Source organism: Triturus cristatus, chromosome 8 (assembly GCF_964204655.1).
Source record: "Triturus cristatus chromosome 8, aTriCri1.1, whole genome shotgun sequence".
Classification (NCBI taxonomy): Eukaryota; Metazoa; Chordata; class Amphibia; order Caudata; family Salamandridae; genus Triturus; species Triturus cristatus.
The window spans coordinates 1,671,992,520-1,672,006,513 of NC_140591.1; the positions used below are offsets into that span (position 1 = coordinate 1,671,992,520).

General features: G+C 37.4%; 1 protein-coding gene across 1 annotated transcript in view; it reads left to right on the forward strand.

Moving 5' to 3' along the window:
- LOC146808560 (extracellular calcium-sensing receptor-like) overlaps positions 1–13,994 on the forward strand; it is a 134,024-nt gene that overhangs the window by 93,353 nt on the left and 26,677 nt on the right. The window lies entirely within an intron of this gene.

The following is a 13,994-nucleotide window of genomic DNA, read 5'->3' on the forward strand; positions in this document are numbered from 1 at the left end:
ACGTTATTCCTGTTCTAGGCATTGATTTAGGGACACTATGTATATGCTTTGTACTTTGATCTAAGGTACCTTATCCAGGCATCACCTTTTATTTAGTTTTCCTTTCCAAGATCTTAGTATGTTTTCTTCCTACTTTCCTCAACTCTGCATACAATGCATTCACCTCTGAAAACGATCTCGCGACCATCTCCACCTACAAAATGACGTCCCATCTGTTTTAATCCTTACTCCTACTCCAGTCAATATCAAATCTGTTGAGGCTTTTCTATGATGCCTGTATGCTTCTGACACCTAGCACTACTAGCAGAACAGGAAATCCTTTATCTGACACAGGCATTGCAAGATGTCTCTTCCTGAATGATAGAACACCACCCCAAACTCCCTTCTCAGGGACGAAGTTCCCTCTCATCTCCTCAATAACCCCTGTTCACCATATGCAAGCATGGATGAATGCCCAAGTACTGCAGCCAATATTAAGAAAAGTTAAACTTAGGTGTTTATCCTAAACAATGTAGTCATTTCCCACACCTTACTCCGTTGGGCCATCGGAGAGGTTTGGATATGGACCGCGCCCAATGAAATTGGGCGAGTGTCCCATTGTGATGGCAGTGTGTATACTCAGTCCCTCGCCATTGCGACAGAGTATACTTACCGAATAAAGGAGCAGCACTACTGTGGCCCTAACATCGCACTTGTTTGTCATAATGAAGGGGCATATTATCAAGACAGGTGATAAAATTATCGCCGCTTTAGCGGCAGAAAACTGCCGCTAAAACGGCGATAATGGGCTTGATATATGCTCTATGGAAATCCAATTGAAGCTCAGGTTAGACGTCCTTCACATCTAACATGGGCTTCAATTGGAATTCCATAGAGCATATTATCAAGCCCATTATCGCCGCTAACTGCCGCCAAAGCGGCGATAATTTTAACGCCGTCCTTGATAATATGCCCCATAGCGAGGCAGCAGAGCAGAATTTGCATTGCCATTCCGACAGAAGTCAGCTCTCGGATTAGTGGAACTAGGGTGGACCAGAGAGGAAACTCTCTCAGTTGACTTTGAGAGTGATATCAAAGTTAGAAAGTACTGTGATTGGCTAAACCGGATGGTGTTCTAGAGCAACATGGTGAGGTGGCAGATGACAATTTGGACTGCCACTCTGACAGGCATATTGGATATGTTTCTGGACTTTTTATTGCTTGAATATTGGCTGGAAATAGATTAACGTAGTAGACGCTCCTTTTCATTATAAGAATGTTGATGGTATACACACCATCAACATTCAAATTGGCCCCTTAATCACTTATCTCTTTGATCATGTCACACCATTTCTGAGTTGAAACTCTTCCAAAAAAGATATTCTCACTAATTGACAAAAAGACCAATGGTTTCTGGTGGGGAACTAAGCCTTGAGGCTCTTTCTTACATGAAACACCATCCCAGTATAGACTCCTTCTAAGCTCGTAGCTTCAAGTTCTGGAACCCCTTAGTCCCACCCCCTAAACTGCAGAAGAGCTTTCCACTTGTATTTAGAAAGAGAAGTGAGACATCTCTTGTTCATCCTGATCAGCATAGGGCAGCAGCAAGAGGGTGCCTTGGTAGTGCAGCAGTGTACACGTGCACTGTCGTGGAGCCAAGATAAGGGGAGTGGGAGGCATCCACTGCACTGTGGAGAGAAGAGAGATGACCCTGTAGTAAGCTTGAGGTAGAACGTGTTCAGCTAGACACAGAGTGGAGGACCATCAGTGAGCACCACCACCCTTGCAGCCTAGGACTTTCAGTTTGAAACCCACTGCAATATTGAGCTTGCAACACCCCTGATACCATTATCAAAGAGTACAGACTGGAAGTACAAACAACTGCCCTTAAAGCAATCATAGAGTCCACAAATACAACATGAGCAAAGATCAAATGAACAGATGACTAAATGCTCATATTTCATGTTTTTAAATCCAAAATCCAGCTTATGTGACAGTGTACCACATTGGTTATATTCATGGAATTGACATTATGCATGATTAAGTGGCTCAATATGTCTATTTTAATTTTTCAGCAGGTTCATCATCATCATCATGAATTAGCTCATTTAAATCTGCAATTTTGGGTGCAGTCTACACATTAATAATTACAACTTCTTTTTATTAATGGCAATTTGAAACCTACCCATTGCACAGATTATATCTAGCGATTCCATACTAAGCAATAATTAACCCTGATCATTCCGGTTTCCTATTTCATGCTTAAATAAAATACATTTTAAAAACTTTGTTTGTTTGCTCACTGTTTTTTTCTAATAAATAATCCAGTAAGACATAGGAAATATCACATTTAAAGCCAATCCCACATAAATATTTTACTACAAAATGCAGATCTCATCTTGTTGTGAATGAAAAGAGAATTAAAAACTAGTTTAAACCTAAAAAGCATATGTCTTGTTTACATACATGGCAGGTGAAGCAAAAATTGATTGGTCTTGCCATGAATCCTGGTGCTTTATGACTCAAGCAAATTAAATCACTTCTTCTTGCTGCTAAGGTTCTTTTGAGTTGTAATTCTTTATGTTGTTTAGAAACACAGGACAATCTGTCACAGACAACTCTAAATCAAAGCTAATCGTTGTCCTACACATGTTCTTCCTTACCCTTTGAGCCAAAATCTTTTGCCATAAACAATGGGAATAATTTCAAATGAATCCAAGCTGTTCTTTGTTAGGAATTTCCCAAAAGAACAGTCTAAGTGATTATGCTAAGTATCCCTGAACAGCATAATTAGCTTCAGTTCTTATTGGATGTACTGTACAGTTCTCTGCCAAGCTCAGTAATATTTTTAAACAGCAACGCTCCATATTATACTAATTCTGCATAGAGTCTAGACATTTAATCTTGACTTCATATCAAAACTGTGACTGGATCATCACTAAATATGTTTTCAATATTGTGCTACTTGACAGCGCCCCATCATCTTTGTTAAACTTCTTTAAGCGCATCGTTGTAATTAATGCTTTTGTCTCTAATGACATAATATGATAATGCCAACTTAAACCTTTGTAGAACCCCATTCCCAAGTATTTGTTGGAGTCCTATTCCCCTCTTATTTGGTAGGGCTCATAAACCTAGAAAACGTGGGGCCTGATTTAGAATTGGTGGATGAGTTACTCCGTCACAACGGTGACGGATATCCCATCCGCGAAAAATAAATCCCATTATATCCTATGAAATTTTAATTTTCGGCAGACAGGATGGAGTAAACCATTTGCCAAAATCTAAATGAGGACCTTAGTCTTTTTCCTGCTGAGTTTCCTCCTTCCTTCCTGTTTTTATTATCAATTCCTTATCTCTACTATTTTTAAAAAACTTGATAAGCTTCCTTTGAAGACCAACGTGGTTCATGTTTAATACAAATAGTTCATCTGCATACACAAATGAAATGTAGACTCTGCCCAATTTCAGTAAAAGGGAGGTATTGATAAGGGCTGAAGGGTGATCTGATAGAAAAAAACAAGTTAGAAGCTGCTAACACACATTCCTGCCTCTGGCTATTTTCAATTAAAAATTTCCTTGAACGCGCCCCTTCTTTATCGAGTTCTACTCTCTTTCTCAATTATCTCTATGCAGTTTTCTATAGAAAATACCCCAAAGGGATTTCTAATATATAAAACATCTCCCACAAGTTATTTCAGTTTACATGGTTAAAAACAGTTCAGAAGTCAACAAAACAACTGAAAAAATACCTCTTATCTCTATCAACTTCGACGGAAGTGCCCATAAGTTAAACAATGGTTGAGAGTCAGATCTCCCTCCCTAAACCCTCCCTGTTTCTTCAGTATTAAATTGTTCACTTCCAACCATTCCTTCAATCTATGGAGCAGTATCTTTTACAACATTGTGGCTCATACATCTTGGAGATTTATAGAACTGTAGTCATTTTTTGGTTTTAAGTGGTCGTCTGTTTTGAGGATCACTTTCATATTGCCTCCCTTCTTTCTAATAGAGTATCTTTTGGAATATTGTAGACGATAGCTTGGCCCAACCATCTATATAACATAACATAACACGTGTATTTGTAAAGCGCACGTTCACCACTACGGGTATCTTGGCGCTGAATAACAGATGTTTATTGTTACCCAACTCAATGGTACTCATTTTATCGACCTCAGATGGATGAAAGGCTGAGTGGACCCGCCGGGATTTGAACCTGTGACCATGAGGTCAAACACAGGCCCCTGCAGCAGGCGCATTAGTCCACTGAGCCACCAGACCCGGCCTTCAGTTTTAAATACAATTACTGGTAGGTTACCTGCGCCCTCACCCCACGTTAGTTTTAATGTATTGTATTTTGGTCCCTCTGATGTGGAAAATAACTTTGATAACTCAATAATAATAATTGGCGTTTTCCATGCTGGATCAGTGTATCCCACAATATATATCTCCTCCAAATTCCAAGCATGGACAAACATCTAATCGATTGAACATCTTTGACTGCCTTTGAGTAAAGTTTGTTTGGCCGCGGAGTCTATAGTGTGAAACGTACAAGTAAAGTGAGCATTGCCCAGAGGAATATATGTGAGAATACTTCTTTATTAATGGAGACCCTGCTGTTTTTGCAAATACTGCTTCAGGAATGTTGTAGCTAGCCAATAAAACACCACATCACATTCTACAGATTTTATTCATAAGTTAAAATCCCCTATAATAACATTTGGAAACATTTCATTGTTATTAGCATATCCCTTTCAAAGAGCAATAATTGTTGATGTTTAGGCATATTATTAAGATTGATGCATACATTAAACAAATTTAAATTAGTTCCATTCATACTTTGTAGGTAGCTTAGTTACATGTGGACAGACCTTAGGGATATCAGCTATGGACACTACACCAGTTCCATCACTAGCATATTCCTTCAACAGCCCAATGGAGTATGGACTGATGGAGGTACACATATAACACTGTCCGTCAGATTTAGAGTAGCTGGCGTTTTATGTTTTTTTTGTCTGTTCATCACCTGGCGATGGTTGACAGTAAAAGAAAACTAAAGACCCGGACATCATGAGAAAAATCTTCCAAGGTGTTGGGGGCCATTAGTTATTGTTTTTCCAAAAACAAACTCCCAACGTGGGAGTTTATTTTTGGAAAAAGTAAAAAGTTATAAAAGTTTGGCAGGTGTAGGTCATATTTGACAAAGCCATCCATCAAGCTTGTACATCATTAACAGAATCACTGTGATGTTGTTTCTTGTCAATGTGTAGAGTTTTCCACAGGGGTGGCGGGTAACACTAAATTTGGCAAAGTAAAGGACCCTCGGTATGGTGGGAGTAAAGTATTCCAGCATACTGTCGGACCTGCATCCATCGCCAAACTCTAAATCAGTCTCTATATTTCTTCCTATTCTTGTGGACTCCAAGGTTAGTAATCTCAACCTATAGCCAATTAATTAACTTGACCTAAATGACTGGAAGCAGTATTTTTCTATTACTGTATACATCCATTTATCGTGGCTACTGGTCCACACAACCACATCTCCTGGAGGCATAGAATTCCAGTGTCATATAAAATCCCACTGAGGTCATTTGCATTTGTTTTAGCATCATGGACTATGTCTCCGTATCGAGCCGACACTAACGGATTCTTAATGATTTCCAAACATGCATAGCAATCGCACTCAGGGGCACAGACGGCTGCAGGCAAGTACTTGCACTTGGGTAAATTATCCTTATTGATCCCTCCACTGCTGTCATGATCATTCTTACTGATGGAATATAGATGTCTGTAAAACAGACAATATGATTGGCTTGTAATTCAGTATAAATATTGACAAATGGGTTTCCCTGATTATTGTGAATTTCCAGGCCTTGGCGCCTCACAATCTGCACTCCTTCTGACATCAGCTCCTTCTCTGCTTTGTTGGAATGTGTAAATACGATGTCGAATAATACCATGATATGTGCAGACCGACAACGGCAATTCCAATAAATACGATGTCAACTAATGCCATGACCTGCGCTGCATAACAATACCAATGCCCATAAATGCAATGTCAATGTATACCATAATCTATACCTGCACCACAGCGCCGATACAGGCAGTAGCAATGTCAATGTATGCCATAATCCATATATAAATGACAATGTTGTTACCAGTAAAAGCAAATGTATATTTAGAGGTCCAGTATATTTGATGCATTTAATAGTGCCCTGCTGTGTTGCCTACTGTCATTTCAAAAGTCAGCCTTGCTTTGCAAGCTGCTTTAAAAGTTATATTAAAATTCAACTTTGGATTTAAAGGTACTTTAATAGTATTAGACTACCTAATTTTGACATATAAGTCATCCCCAAAGCCTACCTTAGGTGTCCCATGGGTAGAGTGCCAAGCAGAAATAAGCAGGGACATTTTAAACAATGTTGTATATGCCCTGGTGAGGTAAAAACTGCCAATTTCGTTTTTCCCAATTGTAACTATTGGCACAAGCGAGTTGAAATAATTGTTCAAGGGCTCAAAAGAATAGTTGTGATAAATCCAATAACTTGTCACTGTGGGGTTTCTTATAACTATTACAGAAAAAAAGTTATAGAACATTATTTTGTGTTGAGATAAACTCCATCCTTCTATCAGCCTCTCCTGATTGGCCAGTCTTGCCAGGCCAGTCAAACTACTTTTTTTTTTTTGGGCAGAGTTTTATATAGCGCAAACTTGACCCGAATCCAATCAGGTATCACAGCGCTTTACATAGCACCAGTTACGTTACATTCGGACACGCATTCATTCTATGTTAGGCACGGGGATATAAAGTGATTTGCCCAGAATCACATGATGTTCAGCACCATTACCGAGACTCGAACCAAGTTCCCCAGGACCGAGGTCGAGCGCCGTAGCCTTTAGGCAAACTCTTCTCCCCAGATGATGTAATAAGTGGCTTGCGTAGAGACAAAGATTATCTGGTGGGGGAAGCTCTACAGCTGCAGAGAACAGGCCAGGAAGGGGGCTTGGTAAACAAACTGGTTTGAAAGAGAGCCAGACAGCAAGGATGCAAGCCAGGCCAGCATCCTCTTCATGTAAACACCAACCAGAAGGAAAATGAGCCATACAAGTAGGTTGGCTTATCCAGATTTCAGGTTCATCCTACTTAAAACTCCAGAGCTCAGGACTTCCAGGATTTTACCGAGGCCTTGCACTGAGCCAAATTGCCATCGTCAACTCGAATCCTAGCCTACAGAGGAGCCTTGCTCAGTGACAAGAGAAAATCCTCCTGAAAAGCTTTCACATGTGAAGGTAAACATTTGACTGATGCCTCCCACTTAGTTTAGCAAACCAGTGCTCCATCGCAATCGGCCTCAAACTTTGATATTGTCCTGGTCAAGCGTGGCCAGATTACCCAAGTCGGCACTATATGTTTTAATGCACTAGAAAGTGTTGATTATTTCAAAATCGTATCTCCGGATCCCCACATTGGATTTTTTCATTTTGGAATCCATTTGTTCATAAAAATATCTCCTAGTTTTTGTAAATTGGTATTGGATCTTTACTGTGTTTTGTGTCCTTATTTAGGATATTGGTGTTTTCAAATGCTTTACACACCTGTCTCCTGAGTTAAGCCTACCTGCCTGTTGCCAGCTACCAAGGGCTGAGCAAGGTAATAATTAATTTAGACATTGTCTGGGCCTTATATTGTGTTATTGGCCTTATTGCTCGTGGTAGGTGTCTACTTGCCCCTACTAATGATCCACTTTCCAACATGAGGCAAGATATATCCAGATGTTTAATACTGTTAATAGATGCTTCAGTATGGAGGGTGAAAAGTTTGCCTTAATTTTTCCTTGAGACAGTTTGTTCACATTACCGAATTGGGACAAACAATGTAAAATATAAACATCTGTATTTCTTTATTTGTATATGTTGGCACTACTCATCATGGATGTTTGATGGAACTACCCATGTCAGTACCACTCAGTCTTTACCCTGCAATGCCTTTCCATGCATTGCCTTTACTATGCAAGTCTTTACCACACATGTGCCTTTACCAAACATGCCTTTACAACTAAAATGTTAGTACATATAGGTAAGAGAAGTATTCACTGAAAAAAAGCAAAGGATAAAATAATGCAATAACTAGGTAAATATGTCAATTATAACATTAACCTTTTGAACTAAAACATCGCATTAGTCATTTGAAATGTCATCATAGATGTCATAAATGAGGATTGCTAATTGGAAACATATCGATTTTTTGTCATACGAGTGACAACCGTGACTACCTTATATTTTCACGATGACTTATGGTCCTTTTATTTGTGTGCAAAAGATACAGTATTATCTACCTTTTCATTGTCATGTGTTTTTATTGTAATTGGAATGTCACATAGTTGATTGTCTTAATCTTGAATCCAAAATAAAATAAACTATATTGATGAAGGTAATGATAAATGATGTCATAGAACATGTCATGAGTGAAGTCATATGTGAGATCAAAAGTGGCGCATGGCAGGGGCACAAGTTACAGTTAGTGTTGTTAAATAGAACTTGTGAATTTCTGTGTTTTTTTAGTAAAAAAGTTAACATTGTCACTGAGAAATTCACCTAATTCTAATGTTGCTTTAAACTTTGTTTTTTTTCCAGTGATTTTCTAGTGATTTTTTTTTAAAAAAACACAGATCCCATTATGACACCTTATTCTAATGTTGCTTTAACCATTGGTATTAAGTGAATTTGAAGGGTTTAGAAAAAATATATTTACAAATACACATAAACATAAACTAACTACTATGTTTGCTCTGAGAATGCTCATCGTCTTAGTTTTTGTAACTCACATACTGAGACATTTTCCCAGCATAGTTTTTATAGTGTTTGTATCTATTATTTACACAAACCTTCACATTTATATTTCAAAAACACACTGATCAGTGTTTAGTATACTGTAAGCTGTGTGTTATTCATTATGTACATCTATTTTTAAGGTGTGTGCTTGCTCGCACAGGAGGTTCACGGATAGCTTTAAGAGACAAGCAAGATCGTAGAGTTATACAGTATGTTCTAATCTTTTGAACAGAGTTCTTTTTCACGTGGTGAGTTATTATTGAAAGCTTATCTTTAATAATTGAGTCATTAAAGCATGTATATTGTATTAACTATTTTGCTTACTAAATTATGGCTCTTGCGAGACGATCACAGGAGTCGAACACACAATGCCCTGTGTGGAATATGAGGGGGCTGTACTTCCTGTGTGTACCGTAATCTTGTGAACCACTGAGTCAAGATCCTATTGGACAAGGAATTATTGACAATGGAGTTGCAATAGCTATTAATGAGGTGGGAAGTACAATGGAACAAGCGAGACAGGAAATTATTGAACAACCAACAGAGAGGCATTTATATGGATGTGAAAGAAAAAATAGAGCACGGTTTCCTTAATGAAAAGTAAGAAAGTGAATGCTCATTGTTTAAGCCAATACATTAGTTGTCACGCTGGCACTGGGAAAAGCTTTTTATATACAGTTCTCACAGGTTACCTTTAAAGGACTGCAGAATCAAAATGAGCTGAACATAACATTAAAGGAATTACTTTCCATCGATTACTTATGCTACCTGTTAAGCATGACAATAAACTGGAATATCAGATGTTATCTGGTGGAGCTTCTCATGTAGTTTCATGAGTACTGAAGAAACCTTTTAAATCATTGATGAGGTGAGCATGCTCTCAAACTTAATGCTTGCCTTCATACCCTTGAGAATGCAACAGATTTTAATGAGTACAATGTGCTGTTTAGAGGAAGCCACTTAATTGTCTTTGGTGACCTACTGCAACTGACCCCTGTCAAAGGACAACCTGTTTGCAAGAAACATCTCCATGTTTATACTCGAAATAAATTCTTTCGGCAGTATTGGCAATGTAAACATTTGGTTATTACAAGGAACTACTTACAAAAGTGTTTCAAGCATCTGAAGTGTAATACAGAAATATTCTATAGGACATTAGAGTAGGAGTTTGGACAAAGTAGGGGAAATATTCCTTAGAAAGTCAACTTATCAAGAAACTATTTCCCTCTGACAGAACAGCAGCACAGCTAGTGTCCAATTTCATTGAAGAAGGGAAATCCAGTCTGTTTAATGCCTACACATCAGGAGTGCTCCAATTTTAACTAAGAATTACTAACACTGGAGAAAGTACTTTTTGGGGAATTTTGGCAATTGACAAAATGGAGCACCAGGGGCTGACAGTACTACTAATTGTAAAACTACAAGCAAAGTTGGCTTAGTTAAAAAAATATGTATCCAGGACAGCAGGATTAGTAAAGTGTTTGTGCGTATGCAAAACTGTGGGGTAATTTTGATGCATATTTTAAATGTTGAGGAAGGATTAGTAAATGGTGCAATGTGTAAAGTGATTGATTTATTTAATTTTTCAAATAGGGATGAGGTTGGATAATTAGCCATAACATTTATCAGATTGAAGGCGCAAAGCAGTTTGGCTGATGTGTTGTACATTTTTTGTTTCTAAAGGACTTATAAGTCTAACAGCAGCAATTCCCACCCTCTTTGGTGTATGCTGTAATTATCCATAAGTCACAAGGTTTACGTTTAGACACAGCTTTTATTAATATTGGTGGCATTGTTTTTAAAGAAGGGATGTCATATGCAGCAATGTTTCAAGCTAGAACATTATCTGTTTTGTTTTAGTTCATTTTGATGACAGGAAAGTTAGTGCCAGTGCAAGTTGTGTCAGAGAGTACAATCGGTTAAGAATTGTATATGAGCCTCATTTAGAACAGTATTGCTTTTAATAAAAACAGATAGTCTGTCAAAAGGGAAGTTTACAAAAAATTGACGGATGTTGCTGCAAAGAAGGAAAAGAAGAAGGACAAGGAAGGTTTTATGAAGAAAAAACTGGAGAGTAAGGGAGAGATTGTAGGTGTCCAGTTGTCATAATTATGGGGTTAACTGCTATGCAAATGTTGTTCTCAGTGTACTCTTTCATTTACCACATCTTCAAAATGCAATTGATCATAGTTCTGCACTCTGTGGTTTTCTGCAACGTTTACATAGTAATAGGACTGTAATACATTGGGCTTCAGGCATTCGAGATCTGGTATATAAATGTAGTGAATCAGTAGTATATAATCACAACAGTCAACAAGATGCTCAGGAATGTATCATGGTCATCCTTGGAATTTTAGAAGAAGTAAGTATTGCTAACTTATTTGGACTAAGTTACACATGGACGCATGTGTGTGAAGATTGCTCTTTTTTGTCCACCGCTCAAATCAATTCAGAGCGATTTCTCTAACACTACCAGATTCTAAATTAGTGTATTTTGACAGATTGATAAAAAAACTGACCAAAATATGACCTTCCCAAATTGTAGATCAGATGTTATGTCTACATTACATATACAGAAAAGTGAGAAATACATTGTATTAATTCTACAATGATGCAGAGCAGATAAACCTAAATTTGAAACCAAAATTATAAACTTCAAAGCTGGAAAAATATCAAATTCTGGAAGATTTTATATTACTTTGGCTATCATCTTTCACAAAGGACTTGATGTAACATCTGAACACCATACAGTCTATTTAAAGAGTGAAACTGGATGGACAGAATACAATGAAGCAAATTTGGAATCAAACAAAAACTGCCTTTCAAACTTCCAAATTGTTACCTCTTGATTCTTCAGCCAAAGTTCTAAGGAGGATTTCTGGTTAAAAAAAAAGTGGTGTACAGTATTTCTTCTACGTGGATCGTTGGTGTTTAAGACATTATTCTGCCTACCAGGTGTGATGTTTTCAAAAGTCTCTCTATAATTCATGTGTGCTTTACATCTATTAGTAGTATTGCAGCAGGTATAATCATTTTTTAAATTATTTTAACATATGTTTGTTTTTATTAGTTCAGGTATAAAACAACTGATGAAATAATTGTAGTGAGTGCAATGCATAGTGTCACTTATTTATAGTGATATACTGTGCAGTTGGTTTTTTCTACAATCCATGCGATTGTTTCTTCCCCACTGTTCAAGGATGAATCTTTATACAGTACTAAGTATATGATGCACAAGTATAAAAGTTGAGAACAGCAAAAAAGAGATTTAAAAAGAAATCCAAGAAACTCCAAAATTAGTTTCCAATATTGGAAAACAGCAGATGCTGGAATATGAACCTTCAATCTCAAAACTGGCAGTGTAAAGAATTCACCTTAGTCATGTGATATTGGTGAATGCCGACATCGTCACCAACACCAATGTATTCGCAAACATGGGAAATAGAACAAAACAGTGATGTACCATAACATTACTTACAAAGATCTCACTTTATGCGTTATATTAGTAAACTGTTTACCACAAATAATAATTACAATATGTTTGCATATGTTTTTGCCCATTCTAAAAATCACACTGATTTTGCAAATAACTGCAGTCCTGGAATATATCTATTGAAACTTCTCTCAACGAATTTATGAATATTTTAAAAAATTGGGAAAAAAAGAAAAGTCTTCTAAGGTAGAATATTTCAGTAACATTTGACTTATTCGAACTTATTTGGCCATTTGATGACAAAGTGTGTTTTATGTACAAATTCCACCGTAAAACAAATTCCAAATGGTAGGATCAATATGAACGTGTCATTCATCTATCACAGTGCACATTGTAGTGGCTGTGACAAGTACGTTGTTTTTGTCCTCTTCTGGTGAGAGGAGAATCACTGACTCATGGTATATAAATATTGGAAAACATTAGAAGGCATTGCGGTTTGGCCCTGCCTCATCTACCTTAGCAGCAAAAAAACTTCTCCCCACTTTTTCCCAGGCTGATGTACAGCTCAGCAAATGGTTGCTCAGCTCATTTTCATTTGATGCCAAAGAATATGATGACATCTCCACCCAACAAGAATGCACTTAGTTTATGTAGTTGAGAATATGTAACCTTGTTTGAGGGTGAAACACCTCTTTGTACTCTTGTTGTCTTCTCCATTGGAAAATTCATGTTATCACATGTTTCAGGATAAAAATGTATGAAAAACAATAACATTGCTGACACGTACCACAGGCCTTTAGAGACATTTAATTCTGCTCCATTACACAGCTGTACTGTAGAATATGCACTACACATTTACCCAACCAGATAGCACTTACTAATTAACCAGTTGAAAGTAGTACAGTTGAGTACATATTTTGTGCAAAACTGTAGACTTTTCTTGAGAAAAGGAACAGGTAAGCTTTCATTTTCCTCCAATCACTCACTCAAACAATGGGACATCCACATATACAGCCATTCTCCCACTGTGACATCCATTCAAAGATCCACACAGCACCTCACAAATTCACTCAGCTGCCCATACAGCCACTCACCACCCCTAAAGTGTTATTGGTTATAGTTAGTAACTAAAACTCCAAAAAAACACTTTAAAAATCAAGCATTACAAGGATGTTCTAGATTAGAAACATAATTTTTTATAACATAAGAAATTCAGTAAATAAATCAAAGGTTACAAGGACGTTATAGTTAGGAACTATCATATAAAAAACCTTAGAAATTCACTGAAAACAACAAAGGTTACAGTGACGATATAGCTAGAAAATTGAATTTAAAAAAACATATTCACAGAAAAAAACAGAGTTTACAGGGAAGTTATTGTTAGGCTCATTTTTCACTCGCACAAAAGCATTGAAATTACCTAAGCTGACTATAACTTATGCCCCAGCAATGCAGTGGTTATAACCTCACCTATTACATCACTCATGACATGGTCAGTGACACCACTGATGACATCTCAGATGACATCACTCATGACATCATTCACTAAAATAAACTTCAATATACTTAATAAAACACCATTTATATTTTTAAAAAATAAGGCACAGGTGAGAGATGTATAGCACAGAGCTCAACTACTATACTCAATTATCCCCTAAGAGGCAGATTCAGTAGATAGTGCTGTGTTTTCCCACATGCACGCACAGGCCAATACAGCCATTGAAACACCCACTAGACACCCATACAATCA